Source organism: Gymnodraco acuticeps, unplaced genomic scaffold (assembly GCF_902827175.1).
Source record: "Gymnodraco acuticeps unplaced genomic scaffold, fGymAcu1.1, whole genome shotgun sequence".
Taxonomy (NCBI): domain Eukaryota; kingdom Metazoa; phylum Chordata; class Actinopteri; order Perciformes; family Bathydraconidae; genus Gymnodraco; species Gymnodraco acuticeps.
The window spans coordinates 434,572-447,189 of NW_022990042.1; positions in this window are offsets into that span (position 1 = coordinate 434,572).

The following is a 12,618-nucleotide window of genomic DNA, read 5'->3' on the forward strand; positions in this document are numbered from 1 at the left end:
CCACACACACGTGGGTCACCCAAAACAACAACAAGCAGTTCGCAATCGCAATTTAAACACTATTATGAAATGGCTACCACCTCCTCCTCACGGGATTGCGCACGAAGCCCTGCAAAAAGCCCCCAAACAAAAACATCTCGCCCTAGGTCTTCAAAAGCATGGGAATACTTTAAATTTAGTCCAAAACGCAAAGGCATTGTTATTTGCAGTCTTTGCCAAATGGAGTTGGCATACCACACTAGCACAACAGCGATGTTGGAGTATTTAAAGCGGAGGCACCCCGTTGTCTCTCGTGAAGGGAACAATGATAAGTAAGTACTAACTTTGGCTAAATTAATTCCACGTTTGTGTAGTGTGTTGTGCAGCTTGAGTTCTGTGCACTTCGGTAGTGCTAACTATATTATAGCTCTCCGTGCGGTTTGTTCGTGCTTGGTTGGTTAGTAGCATAGGTTAGTAGTTAATGTTAGCTACTTACAGCGGCGCCAGCTGTGTGTTAACGTTTGTCAGCATTTCATGTTGGCTGGAATGGTAGCTAGTTTATGTCTGCAGAACACCGCTATCTAGCCGCTACTAACCCGGAACGAACAAACTGCACAGACAGCTAACTCATGTTGTGGTCGTTTACGAGTCAAACATAACATTAGACTAACGTTAGTCAGCTTATAGTATCAATGTATGTCAACTAACGGAGCCAAGCAATGTCCAGGCCAGGGCTGCACGTAAACTGGTGCGCAGTTGTCATGAATTAATTAATGTTTTTATGAGCATTGAAAACATTAAAATGAGCACCAGCACATCCAAGTGTGCTCATATGAGTTGCACTACCAAACATTTTCACTGTGTAGATATAGTTCAATCATGAGAGACGTGATGTATGAAATACATGTTTAATACCGGACACGTGGTATAGAAAATTATGATTGACAGATTACAACAATGAATCAACTGATGTTTGGAGATTAGGCCCCGGTTTGTAGGATATCATTCAGGAGGGGAAAACCGCTCCGATGAACCCCCCGGTGTCTAGACACTGGTGGTGGTGATAATGGTTCGGTCTGGTCTGGAGGAAGAAGGATTAGCTTGGACCTGAATTAGGAGACAGGAGGCGAAGGGGTGGAGGCGGGTTGTGCGTTGACACCTGAAATGACAACTGACAGAGAGGGAAGAGCAGATTTAAAGGGTTTAGCAGGTGCAATGATTGCTAGCTGGGGAGTACCGCCCCTGATTACTTAATGGGAGAAGAGCTTGCAGTGACGTGTAACACCAGGGGGTATGGTCTTCCTTCTTGAACTTGCGCTAAGCTTCATTTCAATCATGAGAGACGTGATGTATGAAATACATGTTTAATACCGGACACGTGGTATAGAAAATTATGATTGACAGATTACAACAATGAATCAACTGATGTTTGGAGATTAGGCCCCGGTTTGTAGGATATCATTCAGGAGGGGGAAAACCGCTCCGATGAACCCCCAAAGAGAAGAGAAGTAAGAAGTGCTGAGATGTGAAGCATTTCTTACCTTGCTGGCTGATTGAGGAGATCTGCGGATGAAATGAGATAACACAGGGACATGATGAGATTGTCGGAATAACTGTAGGGTTAATGTGAACGCCAACCATGCTTAGCGCCTGCATGTTGGATTAGACGATGCTGACCCACAGGCCGCAACCTGCACGCGCAGGGTTAAACATGACGCTGACCCACCGGCCGCAACCTGCACGCGCAGGGTTAAACATGATGCTGACCCGCTGGCCGCAACCTGTACACACAGGGTTAAACAAAAGCTGACCCATAGGCCGCAACCTGTACACACAGGGTTAAACAAAATGCTGACCCATAGGCCGCAACCTGCACACGCAGGGTTAAACGAAATGCTGACCCATAGGCCGCAACCTGCACACGCAGGGTTAAACAAAATGCTGACCCATAGGCCGCAACCTGCACACGCAGGGTTAAACAAATGCTGACCCATAGGCCGCAACCTGTACACACAGGGTTAAACAAATGCTGATCCATAGGCCGCAACCTGCACACGCAGGGTTAAACAAATGCTGACCCATAGGCCGCAACCTGTACACACAGGGTTAAACATGACACTGACCTACTCGCCCTGCACGTGCAGGGTTTAAACATAATGCGGACCCACTGGCCGCAACCTGCGCGGCAGGATTCAATACGAGCGAACCTGAAGGTCACGACGATATGAAGTGTTTAAACATGAACACGGTGACACGTACGTGTGCTGACTTGCTAAGACCACCACCAGTTGTATGTATAAATACCGTTTAGTGTTCGGACCTTGGATGGCCAGCACGCACGGATGTCCGGGCGAATGTGGGATATGAAGGCGGAGGAGGACCACCGTCCGAGTTGTCAGGGAGGAGGGAGATATGCCTTGAATGGCTGCACCTGTCTGAACGAAAGCCCTGATATGCTATTAGACGCCACCACCAGTTATATGCATATTTACCATAGGTAAACTGAAGAGATCTTGATTGGCGGCACGAGCCGATGTCCGGTGAAGAGGGAGATGTAGACGATATAATGCCCGAGAGCTGTTAGCTTGAGTACGGTGATGCATGAATATCGTAACCTGGTTTACCACGAGCCAAGTGAGCATGAACCCGAGAATATGAATGAAGTGCCGGATGCACGCAGAAAAGACGTACACTTAGTTAAATACTGAGACATGACCCATGATACAGTATATCTTAATTAGCGTTAAGTGTGCCGGGATGAGTCATAGATGCTGATGAGCTGATTGAGTGATTAAGACTGTCTTCTATCATCTGAAGTGAGGATGATGGAGGTGTGTGACGCTAGTGTTAGATCCAGCAAGTGTGATAATAAATGTGTAGAAATAGTGGACATCTGAATGATCTCATGCAGATATCCCCCCCAAAACGGAGGATGTGCAGTGCACGTCCTTAAGTCGGGGAAAACACGGTCGTCGTGAGGCCGGCGGATGCCACGTCCAGGAAACGGGAGATGATGCGTGCCGAAGAATCCGCATGCAAAGTACGGTTGCCCGGTGAGGAAGAGCAACTGTCGTTGAAGACGTTTATGTGGATGCACGCAGTTGGTTAGAGGAACGATAATACCATGAGCTTGATGTGATGGCAAGGAACTCCGGTGTGAGACTGGGCCTGTAGTTCCTCATGATTAGGAACGCTGTGCTCCTGGAGGAGTCTCTTCTGTTTCTTCTTCTCTTTTCCCAGTTGAGCGGAGTTGTAGTTTAGTAATGTTGTATTTGAATGCTAGATGCGTGAAGGCAACGCATTAGGAGATCTCCCTGAGCAGTGGGTGATTTGAACTGGGGAGAGACGCTATTAATATTATTACCCGAATAGCCGGTGCACGCATAGTTTCTCCTACTTGACTTAAGGCTGAAAGAGTTCCGCTGAACGATGATGGGAACATTAAAGCGCGTCGTAATATCTGCTTTGAAGAGCCAGCCTTGGCCTGCACGCTATTAGATTACATTATCTCCGTGCGTAGAAAGGGGGGAACATTGACCTTGTCATCGAGATTGCCCTGAGCATTTACCGAATTGTATTAAGTAATCTGTCGACAGGCTGTAAACAGAAAAGCTGAAATTGAAACTAATAAATACTCAGTTACCTCTAATCATTAACCGAGTTTGTATAATGTAGTTACTCTGTGTGTTGCTGCTAGCATACATAACATCTGACGTGGGAACGTTACTCGTGAATGGAGCTACGGAGCTGCTAGAAAGACAGTGGAACCCGGTGCATTCCTCCGTCTGGATGTGGAGCACTTTTGCTAAATGTTTAGACAAAGTGCTCGTGTTACGCCCTTACATGATAAACTCTTATTGCACTTTGGCAACGAGCATTCTCCACGTCAAAGCGGGTGAAGTTAACCACGCCTCGGAGCGCGTTCTCTCCGCCACCTCCGCAGTGTGCTCCACTGCATGTAGCAGCTGTGTGTGTAAACTGCCCCGTCCCCTCGCGATGGGGGAGAGAGATCTCATCTGATCGAAAATACATCATAGGCGCATTTGTTTGCCCTTTGCATATTAGAACGAGTTGTGACACTAGACTGCGATATAATGTTTTTGTAGCAATAAACATGACATATATTTATAAATGTCTCCGGTACTGATAAAAAGACCAATAACGTTGGAGCTTACGCACGTAAACACACTGCTGACGTCACAATGAATCGACGACTGAATTAGTTGCAACTAATTTGGTAATCGATTTGATCGATTAGTCGATTTGTTGTTGCACCCTTAGTCGCTGCAACTCTGACTACTTTTACATCCAGGCTGAAGACTTTTCTTTTTGTCGCTGCTTTTAATTGAACTATTCATATCTTAGACTGCACTGTACTTTGATCCATGTACTTTTTCTTTTAATGTTTATTTTATTAGCTTCCTTTTAAATGACTGATTTTAAATGCCATTTCTTAATGTCTTTCATTTTTTAAAGCAATTTGAATTGCCTTGTATTGAAAGTGCTATATAAATAAACTTGCCTTGCTGCCAAGGAGATGTTGTTGTCGCAGATCTAGCCGTTGGTGCACCAAGAAACGGAATATTCTTAGTGGAGAAGAAAAAGAGAAAACCGATCATTTAGTCAATAATCATTAAATTAATATTGGGAGTGAATTCCTAATTTATTTAGTATCTGGTCATAAACAGGATAATGTGCAGCGACTTGTTCATTGAGGAAAATAAGCCCTACGAAACGCCATTCATTTCAGGAAACGCTGTGTTGAAGCTTGAACCTGCGTTTAGTTACTGAGCATTGTAATGAGTAATTACCCGACTGCATTAGTAATGCAAGTAATACGTTACTGAAACTCCATACTGTAGCACGTTACCCCCAACACTGCCTGAAGCTCACCTTAACCCTGACTAGAGGTAGCAATGCATAGTGTTGAACTTCCTGTCGGCTCCCAGACCGTAGTCGAGGAAACGGGGGGGGGGGGGGGAAGAACTCTTAAAAACCAGTGTTTTAAGAGTATAATGACAGAGGAAGTGATTTGTAGAGTTTTTGTTACTTAAATTAGTGGTGGATGGAACAATAATTCAGCAGCTAACTTGAAACACCTCTATTATCGCCCACCTAAAACGCGTTCACAGGCTGATACAGCAGCTGAAGTGTATGCTCCAAAATACATGGCATTGTTTTATGTGCATTGCAGGTCCAGTGAAAAGAAAGACAAAACTCTACAAAGATGATCCTGTTGTTCCAGTTCCCAAGCGCACTATGCACAGATGGAATCAGCTCACGTCAAAAAAAGGTTTGTGGACAATGCATCATGTGGTGTAGTCTGTAGTGCTGCACGATTCTTGCTCAAATGTGAATCACGATTTTCCTCCATAACAATTGAGATCACGATTCTCACACGATTCTCATCGTTTCAATGATAATATTTATTGCACTCTTACTCTTGTACGTGAGTACAATGAATTTAAACAGACAACATGTGTCTCTCTTGTAACAAAAACATAACTTTGTCTTTAGTCTGTAGTTGCTGAATACTGAACAAACATTACTACATTCAAAATGTGGCACCTGGAGCCAACTATTGTGGCTTTAAACCAGGGGTGGGGAACCTCCGGCCCCCGGGCCGTATACGGACCGCGAGACCATTTGGTACACATGCCGCAGTTTTTGCGTGGCTGTGTCTTTAGTTGAGAGCCCAGTGGTGATCTGTTCATCTGTCATACTGATCAATAACTTTGTTGTTGTTATTAGCATCTGGTTAGCTAGCTATGCTAACGAATAAGAAGCTTTTTCTACAATCAGTGAGGTAAAGGCACATCTTTATATGATCATTATAGTTATAAAAACACAAGAAAATAAAGTAAACGGGTATAAAATACTATATGACAGTAAACAAAAGTTCTTATTAATAAACAAGAATACAGTTTAAAAGGGGAGTGATTTGTAAAATATCCATAAAGAAAAATAAAATCTGTTTACAGTTCTGTTTCATATGGGTGTTGAGAGATGTATCCATAGATCTCTTCATTTTGCTCTCAAAGTGCACCAGATTGATGCTTTTAACGTCAATATTTAAAAAAATAAATCTTCCCGGGCGAGCATGGGACCCCCCTAGAGGAGGTTAGGTCTCCCCCGACTTAAATCATGTTCACATGTAAAATCGATTACCAAATTAGTTGGCAACTAATTCAGTCGTCGATTCGTTGGTGACGTCATCACATGTGTTCTACACCCCGTTAAGCTCCAATGTTATCGCTCTTTTTTATCGGTACAGGAGACATTTAAAACATACGTCATATGTATTATTGATACATAAACATTATATCGCAGTCTTAGTGTCGCCAACTCCGTTTCTAATATGCAATATGACTACAAAATGCGTCTATAATGTATTTTTGATCTTCCCAATTCAGACGAGAGATCTCTCCCCCGCCTGCTTGCGAGGGGGCGGGGCAGTTTACACACACACGCAGCTGCTACATGCATGCAACATACACACACGGAGGAGATGGCGGAGAGAACGTGCTCCGACGTGTGGTTAAATGTAGCCGTCTCGATGTGGACAATGCTCGTTACCAAAAGTGCAATAATAGTTTATCATGTAAGGGCGGTAACACGAGCAATTTGTCTAAACATTTATCAAAAGTGCTCCACATCCAGACGGAGAAATGCACCGGGTTCCACTGTCTTTCTAGCAGCTCTGTAGCCCCATCCACGAGTAACGTTTCCACGACAGGTGTTATGTATGCTAGCAGCAACACACGGAGTTAACTCAGTTATAAAAACATAGGTTAATGATTAGAGGTAACTGAGTTATTTATTTTGTTAAAGTTTCAGCTATTCTGTTTACAGTTCTGTCATCACATTATTTAATACGATTTGTTAAAACATTGTTATTTCTTTTGATGTGAAATATTATGCATTTAATTTAAATTAAAAGCAATGTTAGTTTTGTTCACAATTTGTTTAGTTAGTTTACCTTATTTCTTGTCAAAAGAACCGTTAATACTATCGTTAAAAGGACCGGATCGATAAGCAGTATCGATATAAGTAGTAGTACAGTTAAAACCTTAACGATCCGAATAATCGATTTATCGTTTAATTAATCGATAGATTAATCGATTATCAAATTAGTCGTTTGTTGCAGCCCTATTCACATGGATAGGAAAATAAATACATTTGCACACATATTGTGTCCATATCTTCCTGTTTTGGTGGTCACGCCACACCGTGCACGTGCATGCATGCACGAGTCATGGTGAGATATCTGGATTAAGAGGTTGCTTTTTCTTTGTATAGCATGAAAGAAAGGCCAAATGAATGGGCTGTGATTTTAGTATTTTTAAGCAGAGGTCAATAATTTGTACGGCCCTCGGAGGATGTTGAAAAAATTGAAATGGCCCTTGAGAGGAAAAAGGTTCCCCATCCCTGCTTTAAACAGACACCATCAACATCAAAGTGTGGACATTTTGGCGTGCGTTGGTTTTATTTTATTTTTCAAACGGCCGCAAATATTACTTTCTAATATATAGTAATGGGTTTTTTTCATTTCAATTTTCATTTTTTTTTGTGGCTTGTAATCAATCATTATACTATGGGAAGGTGCACTTCACTCCTATATCTTATTTAAATAGGCCAACAATACCAGTGAACAAAAGTACTCTTGTTTTACTTTACAGACCCAAAGCCGGCATACCCATTGGACAGTGGCAGTGATGACAGGCCTGATGAAGGAGATCACATGTCCTTGGATGTTGATGACAGCGGTGGTGGTGACGAGCAGCACTATGCTTCCTTGGATGTGGATGGTGGTGACGAGCATCATCATGCCAGGGCTTCCTTGGATGTGGGCGACATATCCGACACCAGTGGTGGTGAGCAGCGTGACTCTGATGGTGTTATTAGTGTCAACCTTACAGACTCAACGAGCATGAGCACAGACTCGTCAAGTATGAACACAAGCTCAGATTCAGATTCAGATTCATCAGGGTCAAATTATTCTGCTGGGACATCTCATGATGCAGATTCTTCTGATATGGGGATCCATAAACTGTCAATTTTGTCATGCTTTTTGAAGCATAAATTGTCAGCGGCAGCCTCCAAGGACATGCTGGGACTAATGAAAAAAATAAGCCCTGAATCAGCCGTGTTGAAGGACATCAAGTTTGAAACTTTGTGGAACATAGCTGGGAAAAGCAGCATGACAGAAGTTCATTATTGTGAGCTGTGCAACACTGTCTTCCCCGATGATCTGGAACAGTATAGCTGTGCAACCCACAACTGTCCTGCGCTTCGGTACTTGGGGGCACTGCCCAAGCAGACGCAAAAGGGACGACGACCAAGGAAGTTCTTTGTGGTGGCAGATGTGGCCAAGCAGCTGACCAACATACTCGAAGCTGAAGGTAGCTTGCAAACTTATGCAAACAACAATAATATATTATTAACGTGTTAAATTGGACAAACATTATTTTTGAAGTTTAAAAAAAATCCAAATAATTAATACAAATACAAATAATGTTCCAAACATGTTTTGACATCACATTTCAGACCCATAGCAGTGGTATAGTAATGATGCTATACCTTTAATATTATTCATTTGAAACTAAATTAAAAATGGTGTACTTGCCTATTTTGCAGGAGTCTGGGAAGCAGTGCAGACATCCAAAGTGGCTGCATCAGAGATAAATGACACCACTGTGCGTGATGTAACGGACGGCTCCTGCTATCGACAACTCTTCGAAGATGGTGGATTTCTGTCTGGTCCAGGAAATTGCAACATCACAGTGATAGCGAACACAGATGGGCTGAACCTGTACCAGTCATCAAGAGTTGAACTGTGGCCAATCTTCTTGACTATCAATGAACTGGAACCACAGAGGCGGTTTGCAAGACAAAATATTGTGCTTGCAGGCATCTGGCAGGGAAGAGGGAAACCACCATTTGAACAGTTCATGGGGGCATTCACCAAAGAGATGAACAAACTGTACACCACTGGCTTTCAGTTTGTGATCGCTGACCAGACAGTGACTGCAAAGCTGGCTGTCCTGTGTGCAACAGTAGATCTGCCAGCCAAAGCAGGCATCATGAACATGACATTGTTCAATGGAGCGGACGCATGCATCACATGTAAGGAACCGGGACTTGTGGTTAGGCAGGGCAAAGGCCATGCCCGGTCTTACCCCTACAGAGAAGCAAACCAACAATATGCTACGAGACTGCATGTAGACGTCCTAGCAGCCATGCACACTGCAACACCAAATAAACGAGTGCAGGGTTTCAAAGGTGTCTCAGGCTTGTCAGAATTGCAACAGTTCGACCTTGTGCATGGCGTTGTGCCAGAATACATGCACGGCATTCTTCTTGGGGTGACAAAAACTGTGACGAACAAATGGTTCTCTCCGACGGAAAGTGGGCAGCCATACTTTGTTGGCAAGAAACTGAAGGAAATCTCAAAGAGGCTGCAGCATATACAGCCACCAGATTTCATTGAGCGACTACCACGAGACCTAGAACTGCACTACAATCATTTCAAAGCAACAGAGTTCCAGATGTGGCTTTTGTTTTATGCTTTGCCGTGCCTGGATGGCATACTGGGTGATAAATACCTTCGTCACTTTGCTCACCTGTCTGAGGCTGTTCACATTCTTCTGGGGGATGAAATCACAGCTGAAAGCTTAGAGATAGCAGCTTCTTTACTGGACATCTTCTACAAAGACTTTGCTGACTGCTATGGTGCCGGCTCATGTGGAATCAATGTCCACAATGCTGGTGTGCATCTCGTGTCGTGTGTGAGGCAGTGGGGACCATTGTGGGCATGGAGCTGTTTTTGCTTCGAGGATGCCAACGCCATGATCCTGCAAGCAGTCCATGGCACAGGGGATGTCACCAAGCAAGTCATCCGCTTCAAAGAAACCCAGGGTGTCCTCCACAGAGAAGGTGGTACCATCACAGACAGGACAAACTGGTCAAATGTGAACATGGTTCAGGCCAACTGTGGCACTGCAGGTGCACTGAAACCAATGTCTGCTAGCAGTGAACTGTTGGTGAAGACTGGAGCATCAACGTCCGCTGTCTTGCGGAAAGCACTCCGAGTGAAGCTAGAACACCAGAAACTTTATTCGGACGAGTACACTCGAATGAGACGGCGCGTCTGTCATGTTGCCGTGCTTGATGATGGCAGGTTGGCGTCAGTGAAATATTTCATTCTGAATTCAGAGGCGAAATGCATTTTTGCATTCATTTCATTGATGGAAAGGGATACAAACCGCCCTTCAATGCTGCAGTATGCAGGCAACCATCTTGTGTTGATCAAGAAGGCGGAACATGAGGTAACAACAGATGTTGTGTCTGTAAATAGCATCAGAGAAAAACTGTTATATATTGATACAGGTACAAGACATGTATTTGTCGCTCAGATTCCAAACCTGTATGGACGCTCTGTTTTCAAATAAGAAGCATTTCTCAACTGTGGGACAATTGTGTTGTAGCCAACAGTGTGCAACCTGACTATAAACATTGTCCAGCCAATTATGTGTGTGGGGTGAATTCTCAACTTAAAGATTATTTCATGTGTACACATGTATGCAACAGTGTAATTGTAATGTACTCTATGTACCTGATTAGAATATGTATTTATTTATTCAATGTATCCAAGTACATTGTATGTACATGTTGTATCATAATGCATGTACAGTGTATCTTAATTTATTTAAATTTCTATTCGGAATGAGTTAACATGATTAAAATCAGTTTCAAATTCACTATTGTTTTGTTTTAAGATTAAAAGTTTTAAAAAATAAAGAAATGTTCAAATAGTAGATGAATATTCAAGATGTCTTTAAAATCATCACACTGATCATCAAAAGTTCATAAAATGCTCATGAATATTCAAAAATATTCTGAACTTGCCACAATCATCCAAAATTCATGAAATGCTCATAGTCATGAAAAGTTCATGAAATGCTCATGCAAACTTTTTGGGGTTTTAATTATAATTTTGTGATTGGCTGGATCATGAAAAGTTCATAAATTGCTCATAAAAGTATGTCATGAGCAAAACAGGAACTTTATATGAATGAACAATGTTCATAAACATTTCATGAACTGCTCTTTAAGATGGTTCATGAGCATTTTAAGAATTTTGGTTCATGAACATGACAAGTGAACATATAATGAGTTGTTCATGAATGTTTCATGAGTGCTCATGAACAGCTCATAAAGTCATGAACTCCATCTCGCAGGGGCGTGGATAGAGCCTTGGTCTGGGGATCAGATGGTCACCCCCCCCCACTGCAGTCAGCATGTCGTTGTGTCCCTGGGCAAGACACTTTACCCCAAATTGCTCCTGTGGGGATTGCCCACAGTATTGAGTATGTAAGTCGCTTTGGATAAAGCGTCTAACAAGTAACATGTAATGTAATAATAATAATACCTAGGATAACAATAGGTTCCTCGCACTTCGTGCTAGGACGACGTTGGGTCCTAGCGCTCCGTGCTCGGGCCCTAACTACTCATGTTTCTGGTAAAGAAACACACTAATGTTATGGATTCAATAACAACTAAAATCATGACACTGTCAAAGTGCATGGATTGCACCTGGCAATACTGCTTCTACCTGTCAGTGCTTAGATATGATCAAGCTGAGAAATGAATACAGAATTCCAACATACTGTCATCAAATGTCTTTCTATTATGAATTTATATTGCCCTTGTGAAACTAGTGTTGTGTTCATTTCTATCCCCATAATGACCTACAAAATAAAGTCTATGGCTTTTACTTCTAATTATTTACCAGGCTAGAGACAAGATGTTGTCTAAATTAAATTCTGTCTCATTACATTACTATGTTTTAGCTTAACGTAATTGTAATATGTTCTTTCTACATTTCAAACCCCACTTACTCTATATCTGTTAAAATATCCACATTATAAAATGGTTTCATCATCACAGGTCAACTTCTTTGGTATTCCCCTTCTGGAATTAAGGCCCATTCCCAAACCGCCCCCTATACCCTACCCCTCCGTTTGCGCATTCACGCGGAGGGTCCGCCATATTGAGGGCTGTTCCAAAGCAACGAGTGTGGAGCGGTGTGGAGGGGGAGTGGGCTATCAAGCCCTCAAACAGCAAGTCTGCAGCGGTGCTGACTTGAGACCGGTCTCTACCTGACCGGAGTCACGCTGTGTGTGTCCGTCAGGAAACAAGCTGTTTACAAGTAGTTCCAGCAAACATCCACTGATAAACTGCGATGTTAACAACCTCATGATAACCTCATATGTTTTAACTTAGGATCATACCAGGGTTTCCGTTAGCCGGTAATTACCGGTTTTTAGCTGGTAAAATGTATTAAAAACCGGTAAATTCAAAACCTGCCGGTCAAAATGTCTGGTAATAATTAGGGATGCTCCGATAGATCGGCCACCGGTCATTATCGGCCAATATTCACTGTTAATAGTTTGATCGGTGCTCTCTATAAAGCCCGATCAGGAGAGCTGGATCTGATCGATATGGACATAAACGCGAGTGAAGTATAACCAGACGCGAGAGAGAGATCAGCTGCTGAGACATGCAGCTCTGCATAATCACCTGAAGCCCCGCCCACTGTTTAGCGAGCTGCATGAGAAACTGACGGGCTGTCAGGAG